The sequence below is a fragment of the Rattus norvegicus genome, chromosome 9, assembly GCF_036323735.1.
Source record: "Rattus norvegicus strain BN/NHsdMcwi chromosome 9, GRCr8, whole genome shotgun sequence".
In the NCBI taxonomy this organism is placed as follows: Eukaryota; Metazoa; Chordata; class Mammalia; order Rodentia; family Muridae; genus Rattus; species Rattus norvegicus.
In genome coordinates this window covers 105,526,334-105,543,458 of record NC_086027.1, presented here as the reverse complement: position 1 = coordinate 105,543,458, position 17,125 = coordinate 105,526,334, and the positions used below count along the sequence as shown (strand labels likewise).

Here is a 17,125-nt window from a genome sequence, read left to right as displayed (position 1 = left end):
TCTTCTGTGTCTCTTTTGCACAATTCACTAAGGTCTACTCTCAAATAATTAACTCATCAGGTCGGCCTAATATAGACAGAGATTATTAAAAAAAAAATCAAGGAACGTGACTGGTCATGCCTTAAGCAATCATATTTTTTTTTGGTTCTTTTTTTTTCAGAGCTGGGGACCGAACCCAGGGCCTTGCGCTTCCTAGGCAAGCGCTCTACCACTGAGCTAAATCCCCAACCCCAAGCAATCATATTTTGAGGCTTAGAGTATGCCTGGGGAGCTACGGACAACACCAACATCATGTCAAAGGAATCGACCGTGCAAACATTATGACCATTCTCGGGTTTACCTTCCTGTGGCTACGTTAGAAGCCCTAGAAACCATATAAATGTTTATAACCTTGTCCCTCACCCCTGAATCTGGGTGTCAGTCCTCTATCTTTGACCCATTAGTTTGGTGTCAATAAAGTGCCACCATTTCTCATAACTTCATCTGGTGGCAGTGGAACCAGATTTTTCACTCTGTAACCTGAGTTTCTTTTCCTTCAACCTACCCCACAGAGTACTCTGGATTGAAGATCTAGTGTCAGCTGCCTTTGCTGTTCTGTCTCCACCTTCCTCTTCTTCATATCAACACTCCGGTTTTGTTCTCCCAAAGAGTAGACTGGATTTCCCAACCATCTCATTTTCGTATGCCACTTGTAAGAAATACCAAGTAGGAGTCTTTTCTATAAAATATTATAAAATTTGTGTTTAGGACAAGGAATTAAGATTTTTTTCATCTGCCCTGAAGCTTGTAAGATTTCTATGTAAATATTTTAATATACCTTCCCCAAGTAAAGCTTTTATTTACAAAAAACTCCACTGCTATTTTCTAGGAATCTGATGTCCTGGAGCAGAGTGATCTTTCAATCCATGGAGCATGACCCCTTCCTCCTTCATTTCCTGTTCTCCATAGAGCATGACCCTTTCCTCCTTCCTCCTTCATTTCCTGCTCTCCATAGAGCATGACCCTTTCCTCCTTCCTCCTTTATTTCCTGTTCTCCATAGAACATGACCCCTTCCTCCTTCCTCCTTCATTTCCTGTTCTCCATGGAGCATGACCCTTTCCTCCTTCCTCCTTTATTTCCTGTTCTCCATAGAACATGACCCCTTCCTCCTTCCTCCTTCATTTCCTGTTCTCCATGGAACATGACCCTTTCCTCCTTCCTCGTTCATTTCCTGTTCTCCATGGAACATGACCCCTTCCTCCTTCCTCCTTCATTTCCTGTTCTCCATGGAACATGACCTCTCCTCCAATTGTTTTCAGACTAGTCAATAAAGACTATGAGGTTGGAGCCCAGCCAATGGGGAAAAGACACAGGCACCACCCGAGTTAGACAAAAAACCAAATACACTTCCTGTCTCTATGTGCTTGGTCTTCTGAGCACACCCTCCTGATCAAGAGTAGTGCTTGCCTTGTCCAGACACTTCAGCTGAAGGTTCAGTGTCTTTCTTTGAGATTCTGAGCTTTTTTTATATCACAGAGAAGGTATTCAGGGACTGTTACCTCAAAATATGATGCTCGGTAAGATAATATGTTGCAGGATATTTTATTACACTGTGAATCCTGACATTGTGCTGTTTATGGGAAAAACCTTTTTTTCTAGCTGTGGTATGGCCTAGCTGTACCATGCACCTTTAATCCCAAACAATGAAGGTAGTTTGTAGAATCAAGTACCCACGTTTGAAAGTGATGTCTAGTTGAGTGGCAGACAAAGTGATGAATCAGAGAAAGATTTGACAAAGTGAGTCAGAGATATCCAAGGAGTCAGAAGACACCCAGTCCTCACCAGAACACACGGGAAAGAGAGGCAACTTAAGAGAGTACTACAGAAGAGTAAAAGAAATGGATTGAAAGAGAGAGGGGGCTGTTCTTTACTGGGAGAGTTTCACAGAGACAGGTTGAAAAGAGAACAAGCTAGACACTGGTAAAGACAGAATAAGCTAGAGAATGAGAAGGGGCCAGAAGTGCAGAACAGATTGCCAGAGTTAATATGAGGCCAAGCAGAACAAATCAGGTGAGGCTGAAAGAGAAGTCAGATTAAATCAGTCAGCTTGCAGAGGAGTTTGAGCCAGAGCAGCTGTGTTGAACTAGCTAGCCAGAGGTCAGAATGAACTAGGAAGGGATAATCTTACTCAGCAGCCAGTCTCAGAAGCTGAAAACATTCTAGACCTAGATAAAATTGTACAGAGGTGAGAAGCTTCCAGGACTAGGCCTTGGTTAGCAGATAGAGGCAGTAAGCCTGTCCAAAATAACAGGCAAATAAAAAGTACATTTACAACGATTATTTGAGATTAAAGAACTTCAACAATAAAGGTTAGAAGAGGCTTCCTCTTGTATCCTTGACTACTTAAAGGCGGAAAGCACTTAAGAACCCTCCCTGCTTCTTGTAAGGACCAGAGTCTGCAACACACGTGGTAAGAGTCTTGTGATGCGCTCTTGATTTTGGTCCCAAAGGGAACCCTTTAAAAATCACTGAGAGCTCTGTAGGCTAAAAACAGACTGTTCAGATCCACACAGATAGCCCAAGTCTACTGATCTCCAAACCCCTAGAATCATTTGTCATTCTCCTGACTTTCCTTGTTCTCCTACCCATTAGAAACAGTGGTGCAGGAGCTCCTGAGTATTTCAGACTGAATGGTTAAGGACATTCCTGAGACCTTCCTCCATGCTCCCTCAGAAGGGAGATGGAAAATACATCTTTATCTCAACACACTGCACCTATTGTAAAGAAAACGTCTGAGCTCTCCACATCTATTGGAATTGGAGACCCGGCTGGGTAGAGACATCACAAATGCTAGCCACCAAATAACCATGTGACCTCCCGTGGTCAGTGAAACAGGAGTAGAATGGAACCACGTTGAAGCTTCTGCTGTAAACAACAATTTGTAACTGGTCGGTATCTGGTGATGCCCCATTAGCCTGAACCTGGACTCATTATAGAAACTGGGATTTTAAAGTATCTAAATATTTACATGAGAAGGAAATAGTGAAGCAGAAGAGACAGATAACCCTATCAGGAAAATACAATTATCTCCCAACTCCTTGGCAGGATCGAGAGGCTCATAATGATGTTTCCACAAGTCCCCAAGAAGCCAGTGTGTAGAGAGGAGGTCTTGTTGTTGTAAGGATGCTTCATCTGTCAATTAAGAAACTGTTGGCCTAAAGGAGAAGACAGAGTGGAAGGTAGGAGATGTGGAAGGAGAAAGAATTCTGGGCTAGAGCCTGGCGCCAGAAGATGTGAGAAGGATGGATGCATGGGGTACCTGAGAAGAGGTAGCCATCCACACGGCAGAGTGCCGATTAGTATAAATTGGTTATTTTAAATTATTATCTAGGCAGGGAACGAGCCTAGCTGTATGGCTTAGGTATCTGTAAATATATATATATATATATATATATATATATGTATATATATATATATATATATATATATGTATATATATATATATATAGAGAGAGTCTGAATCATTATTCCGAGAGCTTATGGTGGGAGGAAAACAGCCTATTTTACAATACTAGGGTGTAGATTTCAGTATCTTTGTTTCTATTTCTACACACTGCCTGCTGAGATCTGACAGTCATCCTTCTTTAACCTAGGTAGTGCAGAGCCTCGCCCAGTACCCAGACTCCTCCAACTGTCATATCCATGTGCCAAGAAAAATATGTACTCAGTAAGTGTTACATAAATCAGTAAGAACAGTGATGCAAAGAAATATACCTTGGAGTCCTTCATGGTCACACAATAAAGTTTAAGAAAATTAGGAGGTGTGTGTGTGTGTGTGTGTGTGTGTGTGTGTGTGTGTGTGTGTGTGTTCGTATTCCAGAGGGAACATCACTCATAAGCTACCCGATGGCACGCTGGAAGATGACTGTAGTAAGGTCACAAAATCTTCTGACTTTGCACCCTGTGAGTGTTCAATTCTCCAGAAGAGAATTATGTTATCTTTTAAAAGGGTGAAATATGCAGCCAGCGTTGTAGGAACAGGAAAGAGGTTAAAGGCTGGAGACAGTGTTCAGGCAAACCCCCTTTGTAACCCCATGTGGAATCCCCATCATTCAAACAGCAGCGGGAGGCTTTCAGCTTGAAACGTTGGGGGGAGGGTTGTCTGGAGTCCTACCAAATAAGGCGTGCAACAAAACATAACACAACAAACACAACAAAATTTAGAAGCAAACCAAATGTCCTAGGCAGCCAACTCACGCCCAAATAAGGTAGAAACTTGCATGAACAAATCCGGTACCTTCTGTGTTTTACATGTATTTTCATCTTATAAAAGCTCTACCCTTTGACCTGTGAATTGGTTTTGGCTCAGATAAAAACTTTAGAATCAAAATTTACCCTGTCTATAAGAAATGCAGGGACAGTAGATGGAACTGAGACTTAGGGAATGGCCAATCATTATAAGTGTCCCAGCTTGAGACCCATCCCATGGGCACGCATCAATCCTTGACACTATTAATGATACCCTGTTATGCTTACAGACAAGAGTCTAGCATGGCTGTCCTCTGAGAGGCTCCATGAGCAGCTGACTCAGATGCAAGGCACCCACAGCCAAATAATGAATGAAGCAGGAGGAAGGATTGCAGCTCCTAAGGGGATGGGAACTCCACAGGAAGACCAACAGAGTCAACTAACCGGGACCCTTGGGGACTCTCAGAGACTGAACCACCAACCAAATTGCCTACAGCGTGGGACCTAGATCTCCTGTATGCAGGTAGCCGAAGTGCAGCCTGGTCTTCACGTGGGTTCCGAACAACTGGAGCAGGTGCTATGCCCAAAGCTGTTGCCTATACATGGGAAATTTTCTTTTAGCTGAGCTGTCTTCTCTGGCCTCAGTGAGAGAGGATGTGCCTAGCCTCAGAGAGACTTGATGTGACAGCGTGGGGGATACCCACGGGAGCTCAGAGGAGAATGGGAAGGGGAATGGGGGAAGAATTGTGGGAGGGGGTAACTGGGAGGGAGGCAGTGGAAGGGATGTGTAGGGAGCCATTCTGAGCTATAAGGTCACAAAGGATGTGGGGAGCAGGTGTGGCGGCAGTCCCATGATGGCGCCCGGGAGACGGAGACGACAGAGATGTAAAATGAATAAGTAATAATAAATTATTATTACTACTATTATTATTATTAATCCTTTTTAGTCTAGTTTCTATCTATACTAACATGTCTCTGTAGCTGCATTTGTCTTCTAGATGTAAAAAAAACAATATTCTAGTGAATCATCCATTAACTACATAACTATAAAAAAAAAAACCTAACTTCTCAGTGGAGCACACGCTGACCACCATGTGTCAGAAACAATAAGCACTGAGGTACTGAGAGGAAAGGTTAACCCTGAGGGCTGGGCTAATTTTCAAAGGTTCCATGAGGAAGTTGAGGCTTCCATTAATCCTGCAGCAGGCATTCAGGTAAAAGTTAAACAGAGGTGGTGTGCTTGCGTCAAAGCAAGCGTGCTGTTAAGAGCCAGGAGGCACCCATTTCACAGACCTTCAACAGGCAAGGGGGACCCATTCCTTCAAGGTATCACCTGCCATGAGGTATTTGGACAAGTGTCCAGGCCACGCACATCACGGAGCCACCACATACAGAATCACGTGCGCTTTGTTCACATGAGAAACTGAGGAGATCACAGAGTGTCTTAATGCCTGTCAACAGTTTCATGGAAACAATGGCTCCTTCTTCAGATCTGTTTACATTATATAATAGTTTCAAAGCACCTACTCTAAAATGTATGCCACCAACGTAAGCATTTCTAAAAAAAACAAAACAGTGTTTAAGAGTTTTAAAGATTAGTTATAAGACAAAATTACAAGTAGATTTATTCAAATTTTAAATTTTTCATCGAATGTCATAGAAAAAACATACAAAATGTTGGCACCTTAGTTTAGGTCACATGTCAGAAGGCACAAGAACACTTCAGGAAATGCACTTGGAGCCAGCAAGTGTTTGAAACAATTCATTTTCTTTCATGAACTCACTGTTTGTTATAAATAATGAGACTGTGGTAAAACCCAGTAAGCAATTTGTTTTTTTGTTTTGTTTGGCTTTTTAGAAATTTATTATTATTATTATTATTATTATTATTATTATTATTATTATTATTTCCATGGTAATCTGTTAGCTAAGCCTTCTACTTCACTGTGACCTTGACATAAATATTTCTTCTTTCAGTAGAAAAACCTAGGTCTTACTTGATTTTGTCAACCTAAATACAGATGTACAGCTAAATGTTCCAAAATAAAGCTAAGGGTTTCCAGTAAATGAAGCATGATTGACCAAAAAAACATTTAACCTGTTACCAAAATATTAATGTGCCCATCCTTCTCATTCTACCTCTGAATAACTCCCACTTATAAATGTCCATGGATTTAAAATATGTGCATTTTATCTGTCCAAGGCCAAGGTCCCTAACTAATACACAATTAGGCTGTTTTGATGAAACTATTACTTAACTGAGGGAAGGTAGAGAAATGAACGATTTAATTTACAGTAAATAAAGCTAAGTGTTGTAGAGATGAGGATTCACTGACGCAGGAACAATTCTTGAGTTTGCTCTTGCACCAAGTTAGTTAATGTCTTGGCATCATGCCTGAGCTTGCCCTGATACTTAATTGTCCAGTGTTATTTTAATTACAAGTATTTAAAGGAGGTAACAAAACCCATTCTAATGATTTTCACCTCACAGGGATTTTGTCAGGAAAAGGAAGGCCATAAGCATGAAAGCGCTCTGCACATTTGACTTTAAAGTCCCCCACGCCACCCCCAGATTAAACAGGGAGAGATCTGCTCTCAAACACCCAGTGTATTTTGCATAGATCCACGCTACTGTGTCAGCATCTGGACTCTGTCACCAGCCGAGCTACTCCAAAGTATTTCTAAAAGCTCAAAGAGCACTCAGGGAACATGGGAAAAGTTTGGAGTATACTTAAGCAGCAAACTAGTGAAGACGAGCTAAGAGAGGCACAGGCTTGCGGCAAACAAGAATCCTTTTATTAGAAAAACCTTGAGAGGCTTAGGGCTGGAGCAATGGTTCTGTCCACAAGGCCACTCAGTTCCCTTGCAAAGGACCTGGGTTGAGTTCCCAACACCCACAGGGCAGCTCACAACCCCTGAGAACTCCAGTCGTAGGCGATCCAATGCCTGCCCTCTTCTGACCTTTAGGGCACCAGAAATGCACATGGAGCACACACATGTGACCCCAAGACCAGCCAGGTAAACGCAGTGAGCACCAGTCTCTAGAAACAAAACAGACGAACAAGCAAGGCCACCCATATACACACAATAAACGTTAAAAAAAAAACGGTGAAGCTTTAGAAACACACAATTTCTTTAGTTCACATTCTCTGATGACAGTGCAAGACGTGTTTCTCACGTGCAAGACGTATTTCTTTCTCTCTTATGTTCCTTTCCTTTTAATGTTTTGATCTAGTGCAGGTGACTGGTTTGAGACAGGCTTTTGCTGTATAGTCCACACTGATTACAACCTTATCATCCTCCTTCGGGGACTCCTAAGGACAGAACGCAGGGAGGGACGGCTGACGATAAGGTTCATTTCATGGTTCGCATGGAAACCTAATACAGTAGAAGTTTCTTAAAGTTTGTAAAGCTATAAACGTATAAATGGAGTCCCCCCCAGTAAGAGGGGAGACGCAACTTCAACGAGACATTTCCCACCACTGAGTGAAGCCTGCAGTGTCAGGGATGGATCACGTCTACTTGAATTGTTAGCCAAAGGGGCCCCATGGAAGCCTACAAACAAGTCAGACTATTGCCAAGGAGACTGGGTGCTCTCCACAGATAGATAGCAAGGCCCTGTTGCTAAAGACAACATTTATATCTCATTGAACATGGATAAGTAGAGCTAGGAACTAATTAGGGCCTTCACCCCTACTGACGAATGTCCCGGGTCCTGGAAGGCCGTCTGCATGCTGCCATAGGTACAATGAAATAACCAACCCACGTACAAACCCTTACATCTACAGTAGTGACCTGCCTGCATGACATGCTCCGACAATAGTGGCACAAAGGTTTTGGGTGCAAACAAACACTATGCTGAATTTAAGGTCGACTCCATGACCACGTTTGGGTGGCCAGGGTCCTGAGACTAGACAGGCAATGGATCTAGAGAAAATGAACTACTACTGTTCTGCTAAAGAACATATCAGTAAAATGACTCCTAACGACAAAGATCACTGTCTGGCTCAGCCGTCACAGGAGAGCTTCCTCCTGTAGTGGATGGGAACTGACACAGAGGCCCACACTGGACAATGTATACAGTGGGAGGCCTTGGAGCATTGAGTCCTAAATGGGATGTCGCCATCACATCTCTCCCCTTGGGGCTCAGGAAACTGCAAAAGAGGAGACGTAAAGATTGTGAGAACCAGACAGGGTGGTTAATATCAAATAAACCAGGCCTTCCAGACGCTACAGAACTGATGTACATCTGAACTCACAGAGAATGGGGCAGCACGTGTGGAGCTTGGATGGATTCCAGCCAGATGTGCTCCCAGCACTGAGATACAGACACAGACCAGAGCTTCCAATCCATTACTGCTTGTACCTGAAAAATTAGTTTATCTAAGGGAGTATCTCACTGAAGGGCAGGCCTCACACACAACAGTAGATGGCCAAGATAAAACACATTCAAAGATATTTTTCGGAGAATTTTTTTGTCTCATATCGATTTGTGTGGGCTTTTGCTTTTCTAACATTACTGATCCCTTGATTGTATGCTATGATTTCTGATTTTGTGTTTTTCATGGGTTTTGTGGATATGTATATGAGTATGTCTGTGTATATACATTTTACATACCCCTTTTCTTTTCTGTTAGTTTGTTTTGTTTCACTTTTGTTTGTCTTTTCTATGTGCCTGTTTTTCTTAAAAGGGAGAGAGAGAAAAGAGAAAGGCATGGGGTTGGAGGTGGGGGAAGGTGGGGGAAATCTGGGATGATACAGAGAGGGCAGACTGTGATCAGCAAATATTGACTGGGTAACAGTTTGTTTTCAGCTAACATTCACAATCATACTTAAGGTGGTATAACTTAATCTTGACCATTCACAATCATACTTAAGGTGGTATAACTTAATCTTGACCTTTCCTTCACCTGCCCATGCCTTCAACACATAAGCATTATATATGCGGGTCAACAATATGTGTTGTTGTTCTATGGTCAATGACCACAAATTCAACTACCACTAAGTTTGTTAACACATGAGCCCTGCTTAACAAGAGGGATTGAATGGGGGATGCAGACACGAATTCAGATACCGACCGTCATTCACCACTGTGAGTATAGCGAATAAATAATCCGCCAATTTCCCATCAACTGGACAAACACTAAAATGTCTCACAATCGCTGAGACCCTTTCTAGCTATACTCTACAACCCTGATTCTGTAATTCAGTAAGGTAGCTGAAGCCCTAGTCACTCCACACCTGCTGTGGTGATGAGATGTAAGTTAGACGGGAGGGTGGGTAGAGCTCTTACTGCTCCAGGGTCATGGCCAGCTCGTCCTGAGCACCGAGTAACTGTGCTGCTGCTGCTGCTGCTGACACTTGGCTCACCGAAACACCTCTGTCACCCGGAAAAATGACGGACAGATAACAGGTACTCCACCACCAATTAATGGATAGGTACTTTCCCCCTTTACGACAATCCCACACTCATTTACATGGCCCAGTTGATAAAAATGACACAAACAAGGATTCGGGACATATAGCAGGGTAACTGACTAATGAATGGGAAAGTCAAGTTCTATAAGATACCCCTCATGGAAGACCAGAAGAAAGAGTTGCCCTTTTTCCCAAAGTAGAAGCTCGACTTCCATTGGTCTATTCAAGGACATAATTTATGCTTTCTTTAAAGGGCTGGCGGATTTCTCCCACAGTGTGTTACAAGATGGGTACTACCACTTACTGAGTACACGTCATATTGTCATATTCCAAGCATCGTCATTCGCACTCTCTAATTTTACTTTTTTTTTATTTCTCACATTATGAATGAAGAAAATGAGAATGAAATCTTTCATCATTATTTCCCAAATTTGCCCAAAGATAAGTCTAAACTGAGCAGCTGGTTAAAATAGCACTCGGCCCTGCTCCAAGTCTTTTGATTCAGAACGTTCAGGCAAGGAGCCCAGATCTGTCTGACGAGAGAGCTACACATTAACCCTTTAGATGGGGGCCACATGCTACTCCTCTCTTCTCTGGGACGCACATAGTAGGCCACAGCAATGTCTCATCTTTTTATAACGCATAAGTTTTATAAGGTGAGTCCATGGGAGTGCTAAACGTAGCCACAGAAGGAATATTACAGCATCAGATCTTGTGGGGGAGGTGAAGTGCTACTAAATTCTGTGACTTCTGGTGAGAGGATTACAGAAAGGCAAGAGAAGAGGAAGGCAATTCAGTTATAGGTGTTTTTTTTCCCCTTTAGGCATATGCCCTCCTTCTGACAGCCACAGAGGAAAATCAATCCATATTTTCTGCAAATCTCAGCACAGAGCAAGAGGCTTTTCAAGAAGCTGTGCGGGCTGTTCAGAACAGGGCCCTCCAAACACAGCATTTCTCAAAGGTAACGTTCAATAAAATGTTTACAAGGCTCTTCTTCATCGTGTATGTAGAACTGGTATTTTATATGATAAAGTCTCCATGGAGAGCATCACTGAAAAAATTTTTGGGTATGTATTGTATCTTCAAAGAGAAAGACGTCACAATTCTCTGACCATATCGGCTTTAACTGAGTCTCTTTAGAATATTCCACTTACATAAGTTTTCCTAGAAAATTGTCCCCTGTTCATCTGAAGTTCTCTCACCAGCATGGCCTTTAGAAGGTGTAGGAGGGCTGAGAGAAACTAATGTAAATATAACTCTATAATCTTTAGCTCATCCAATTATATATTTTTTCAATCAGATATGATACAATTGTTTTATTTTAAATTTATTGCAGTCTGCCCTGCAATGAGAGCTAAGGTAACTGTGCCAAGTAAACAAGGAGTAAAAACTCCTCGTGAGATCATGTGTATTAAAAATCAGAACTTTCTCTTGACATGGAAACCTTCATGACAAATAAGCCCAGAATTTACAGAATAATACCTTCGGAGGAGGCAACACATCATTTTTTTATTGGATATTTTTATTTACATTTCAAATATTATTCCCTTTCCTAGTTTCCCATCCATAAGCTCCCTATCCCATCCCCCTCCCCCTTCTATAAGGGTGTTCCCCCTCCCCAACTACCCCCCTTCCCACCTCCCCATCCTGACATTCCCCTACACTGGGGGGTCCAGCCTTGGCAGGGCCACGGGCCTCTCCTCCCATTGGTGCCCAACAAGACCATCCTCAGCTACACATGCAGCTGGAGCCATGGGTCAGTCCATGTGTACTCTTTAGGTAGTGGTTTAGTCCCTGGGAGCTCTGGTTGGTTGGTATTGTTGTTCTTATGGGGATACAAGCCCCTTCAAACTGCACAACGTATCACTTATTAAATCTGAATAATTTAGACCTTCTCATGAAGAACAAACCAGAGTGTGTTGTTTAGGACCTCAATTTAAAAAAAAAAGTGTGGAAAAAAAAGACCAAAGACATCATAACATCTGAATAGTGGAACTAATCTCGCGTGTTTAGTTTTGGAAAGTATGATCCTGGTAAACTCTGTTTCACTGCTCTAACTGAATCACTTGAATCAACTGGATATATATATATATATATATATATATATATATATATATATATATATATATATATATATATATATATATGAGCAACAAACAGAAGCTGTTAGTTGATTTAAAAATTCTCATTAAATCGTGCCAAATTGCTAAGGGAGAAGACAAGCGGAAGTATCAACAACCCACTGACAAAGCAGTCTAGAAACCAGAACATTCTCCTGCCAATCAAAGCAGGTGAGTGGGTGGGGCAAAAGAAGAGGGATAGATGACAGACAACACAGAGATGTGAGCAGCCAGATGAGCCTTACTCTGTAGCCCAGACTGTCCAGGAACTCACGACGTGGCCTGGACAGACTTTGATGTCACAGGGTTCTTTCTGCCTCCATCTTCCAAGTGCTAGGGTTCCATACAAGTGCCGCCATGTGTGAATCCTTCAAAGGCCTTGTTACTATTTCCAGGACCCACACGGTGTGGTCTAGCTTGTCCTTTCATGCACATAAATACTTATATGTGTAAATACTTCTCAGTATCTACTAGAATCAGTCTGGGGTTGGGATTGGAAGCAAGACAGCAGTGAGAAAGTGAGCTTACTGAGAGCAGATGGGTGTACCAGTATTGTTTCCAGCCTGGCAAACTATTCTGAGGACGGAGGATGTGATGGTTTGTATATGCTTGGCCCAGGGAGTGGCACTAGTAGGAGGTATGGCCTGGTCGGAGTGGGTGTGTCACTGTGGACTTGGGTTTAAGACCCTCTTCTTAGCTGCCCAGAAGCCAGTATTCTCTAGCAGCCTTCAGATGAAGATGCAGAACTCTCAGCTCCTCCTGCACCATGCCTGCCTGGATGCTGCCATGTTCCTGCCTTGATGATACTGGACTGAACCTCTAAACCCATAAGTCAGCCCCAATTAAATGTTGTCCTTATAAGAGTTGCTTTGGTCATGGTGTCTGTTCATAGCAGTAAAGCCCTAACCAAAAGAGAGGACAAAGGGAAGCTGCATCAACTGAGCCCGAGTCAATGATAAGCAGCACAGATGCCCTGAGAAGTCACTCAAGGCTTGAGAGCTGGCCACTGGCTGTTTCTGCTCTTCCACATTTTGGTTCTGATGATTTAAAGGAACTTCCACAGCGCAAGAAATTGATAAGTCAAGAGCAAATGCACTACTAAATGTGAGCTGGTAGCTGATAAAATATAGATCACAGAGTAAACTCACACTTTGAAATACCATGCAGTCTCACACTTTATGTCCTCAGTTCAGATCCTCATTTATTAATTTTCATCAAAGCCTAGAGCCATATCAAGTGTTAGTTACTTTAGAAACATGGCACCTCTCACAATGCTTGTTAAAGGAACATGAATAATTAAAGAATGACTGAAAGGAGGACACCTAAGATTCTTTGTCACAATGTTTTCATACTGTTCAATAATAGGAAGGGGAATCGTGCATCCTTCTGAATAAATGGACGAAATGGATGTTCTGGTCACAGTTAGTTTAATAATAGGGCAAAATCTAATTTTCAAGTATTCCGATGGCTAGAAATGGAGCTATTAGACTTCACAACAGTCCAGGCTTCAGACACAATAAACTTGCTAATTAATTCGCAGTTTCTCTTACACAGGAATCTCCAGAGTGGACATTTACATGTAAAACCAACAGCTGGTATTCTAGTAACTGGCGACACAGCGTTAGTTCGACATTTGCTTTTAATCCTTGAGATTCTTTGTCCGTCCTCAAAACGCCTGTCCCTTATTTTCCCTTCAGTGGTACAAATGTTCATTTTTTAAAAATCTTTTTTTCTTAAAGATTTCCATAGTTGTTCTGACGGTTTCCTTCCCTCTCCATTCACGTGTCACTGATGCACACCCCATGTTTGTTAGTGTTTCTTCTGCACATTTAAACGTCACGATGCTTACTTACAATTGGCAGCTGAATAATGAACTGAAGTTCAGCTCTACCATCATGTAAGCTTACTAGGAAGGCAAAGCCTGGTGTTCACCATCACTGACTGACTGAGGGCCTCGTATTTTGTCAGGTCTCCGACAGGATTCTTCAAGGATGAGAGGCACACAAGTTGAGGGGAGTTTGACTACAACCAAAGACTATCCTCAACTTTTTTTTCCTGAGTCTGAAGAATGGTCATACCTGCCAGAACTATTGCTATTTAATTCAGGAATGAGGACTTTGTATGTTCAGTGCAAACACTAACTTTGAAATCTGGACTTCCTTCCACATGTGGGGTCACACATCTCTGATCCCGACACTATGGAGAATGAAGCCAGAAGGCCTTAGATCGGATGCCAGTCTGTTACGCAGTAATTCAAATCTAGTATATGTGATATATCAATAATACCTTGTTTCAGGGAAAAAAAAACAAAACAAAAAATTAGGAAGATCTCTGAGAGACCACAGTCAGTCTAGGCTGTGGCATGAGCTTCTGTCTCCAAGTACAAGACAAACAAAAGTCTTGGGATAGAATCAAAGCTTCACTATTCCTTTGTCCAGTGAAAGGAGCGAGTTATTCAAGCACATTGCATCATCTGTCCCATTTACCGGAGTTTAAGAAATGATTAATTTTTGGGCTGGAGAGATGGCTCAGCGGTTAAGAGCACTGACTGCTCTTCCAGACAGAGGTCCTGAGTTCAAGTCCCAGCAACCACATGGTGGCTCACAACCATCTGTAATGGAATCTGATGCCCTCTTCTGGTGTATGTGAAGACAGCTACGGTGTAACTCATACATAGAATAAAATAAATTAAAAAAAATCTATAAAAAAAAAGAATAGTACGTACATTTAAAAAAAGAAATGATTAATTTTTGGTTCTTTTGTTGTGTTTTATAACATTATAGACTTACATACCGTAACAGAAGCAGTACAGAGAGAGCATGTGTTCCCTCCCCCCAGTTTCCCTGACAGTATCTTACACGACTGCATTACGTAGCACAGTGGAGAAATCTGTTCTCCAGCTCTGTGTTTGTCATTCAAAATGTTACACAAGCAGAACCACAGTTGGGAATCCCGAGAGTGGCGTTTATCTCTCACCATAATCATTTGAGATCAAACTAAATTGTGGTATAAAGCTCATCCCTTTTTAATGTCTGAGTCTTACTCTAAGATATGAGCGTGCCATTTAACTATTTACGTATTTTGTTTGATTTGGCAGTGCTGCAGACCAAACCCACAGCCCTACGTGCCTCCAGCATGTGCTCTTACTGCTAACCACACTCCCAGGTGACAGTTAATTTCACATATAGCACTGCATATCGAAGGCAGGGGCTCGCCTTCACATCCCCTTTGTGTGGTCTTCTCTGAACAAATGGCTTTAGGTCTGATGAGTTCATGTCACTAATTGTGCTGTTCACTGTGCTTCTGGTATGACATCTAAGGCATTTCTATCTAGTCCTCGGTTCTGAAGGTTTCCTCCTATGTTTATAGTTACTAAGCCTCCAGTCAGCATGGGCTCCTTTTCATCTGAACCAGATACGGCAGTTTTAAGAGGTACCGTGCAGTGAAAGCGAAGCCACTGCACAGAACACAAGTATCAAGTTTAAGAAACCACGACTGGACAAACATCAAAATGTTTTGCCTGTACCAGATCATACTTGGCGAGGCATTTGCTTGTGAGTCAATGAGACAGACGCTAGCCTTGCGGTTTGTAAAGAGATAGCGATGAGCTCATAGCATGATGCTGCCAGTCAGGCTGTAAAGCCTTCCTTTTCGTGCAGTGACACTGGTTTGTTTCCTAGAGCAGTGTTGACATATTTCTTTCTCAGCCTCATCCTTTAGAACAGACTTGATAGGCTAACAGGAGTGTTTCCAGATTGTAGCAAACCGCTCACATCCATCATCTCTGTACTCATCAAATGAAGACATTACCATCAAATGAAGACATCACCATCAGATGAAGACATTATATTTGTTTTAAAGCCTGTTTCATACAAGATGTTTTACTGCTTATATATCAATTGTCCACCTTCTCTTAATTATTTGCATCTGATGTTTGAGTCTATTTTACTGAGACACAGGTTGAAATTGACCTTGAACTTATGATCCTCCCATCTAAACCTTCAGACTATACCACCATGCAGGCTTGCTAAGAAGCACTTTGATTAAATAAACAACATTCAATACACTGTGGTTATTTAGGTCTTTAAATTTAGGTTATTTAAAACTTAAAATGAAGTAAATTCTTAAAGACTACTTCATCCAATACCCTATGCCAATCACTTCTACACACACACACATACACACACACACACACACACACACACACACACACACACAGAGAGAGAGAGAGAGAGAGAGAGAGAGAGAGAAAGAGAGAGAGAGACAGAGAGAGACAGAGACAGAGACAGAGACAGAGACAAACACACACACACACACACACACACACACACACACACACACCATAAAAGTTTTTCACACCTTAGAAAGGGTCTCCCTGTGCCACGGCTGACCATGAATATGTTCATACTCACGTTGTATTTTTGGTAGTAACTAGAATTATGTTTCTTCTAATATGGACAACCCTATTATCTTCCATTCAGTCCTGTTGGGAGGAAGAATATAGGATTCTACACGACTGTATTAAAATTTTCATTTTCACCATTGAACGGCAAGTATTAGAGCCTAGATTCTATGATAACACGTGTTTGATGCTGTCTCTTGTGTGTTTTGAGAAGAATGTTTAGCCTACCAATTCTAGTATCCAACTCAAGCATTCCTTGCATCTTTCTCAAGACCCATGGTTTTCATTCATTTACAAAAGATTTTATAAAGCATTCTGCTTAGTTCAAAAAGTGACCATATGGGGTTGGCTGCTCTTCCAGAGGTCCTGAGTTCAATTCCCAGCACCCACATGGTGGCTCACAACCATGTGAGGAGATCTGATGTCCTCTTCTGGTGTGTCTGAAGACAGCTACAGTGTATACACATGTAAAAAATAAATCTTAAAAAAAAGTGACCACTTAAGTTTACCTAAGTTTCTTTTAAACATTGACTTATATCATACATTTCAACTATAACATATGGAGTTTCTGTGTTTCAAACATAACCACTGACCAATTTTAAATTATATTATGGTAAACTTCTAAACATTTTTGCTTTTGATTTTATTTAGGATCCTTCTAATCTAACACTGTCTTGTGTTTGCTCTGAGGTTTTCAGGCCTTGCTCACAATGGAAAGAGGAAACTATACTTTTCTTAGGTAGCACAGTTCATTAAGGGTCTTAAGTGTGTTGTCCGTAAGTTGTGGTATCATACAGGAAAAATGTGTCCCTGCACTGAGTACCTTCTCTTTAGCTCCCAAAGAGGTAAGGAGTGTTTGTTTCTGGATGTTTTTCACAGAGATAGAAACAGTGACTTTTCTTTAACTGAAACATATCTATACTTGGGATTTAGCTTTCTTTTCAATGTGTCACTATG

At 41.7% G+C, this 17,125-nt stretch overlaps 1 protein-coding gene across 27 annotated transcripts in view; it reads right to left on the bottom strand.

Annotated features, from left to right (window-relative positions):
- The window catches only part of Pam (peptidylglycine alpha-amidating monooxygenase), a 273,476-nt gene that overhangs the window by 175,829 nt on the left and 80,522 nt on the right, over nt 1–17,125 (bottom strand). The window contains exon 2 of one of the 27 annotated variants that reach the window (XM_063266685.1): nt 545–718. The exons of the other annotated variants lie outside the window; for them this stretch is intronic. The gene's annotated coding sequence lies outside the window, so the exon portion shown is untranslated. The remainder of the gene's footprint in view (nt 1–544; nt 719–17,125) is intronic. 27 annotated transcript variants of the gene reach the window in all.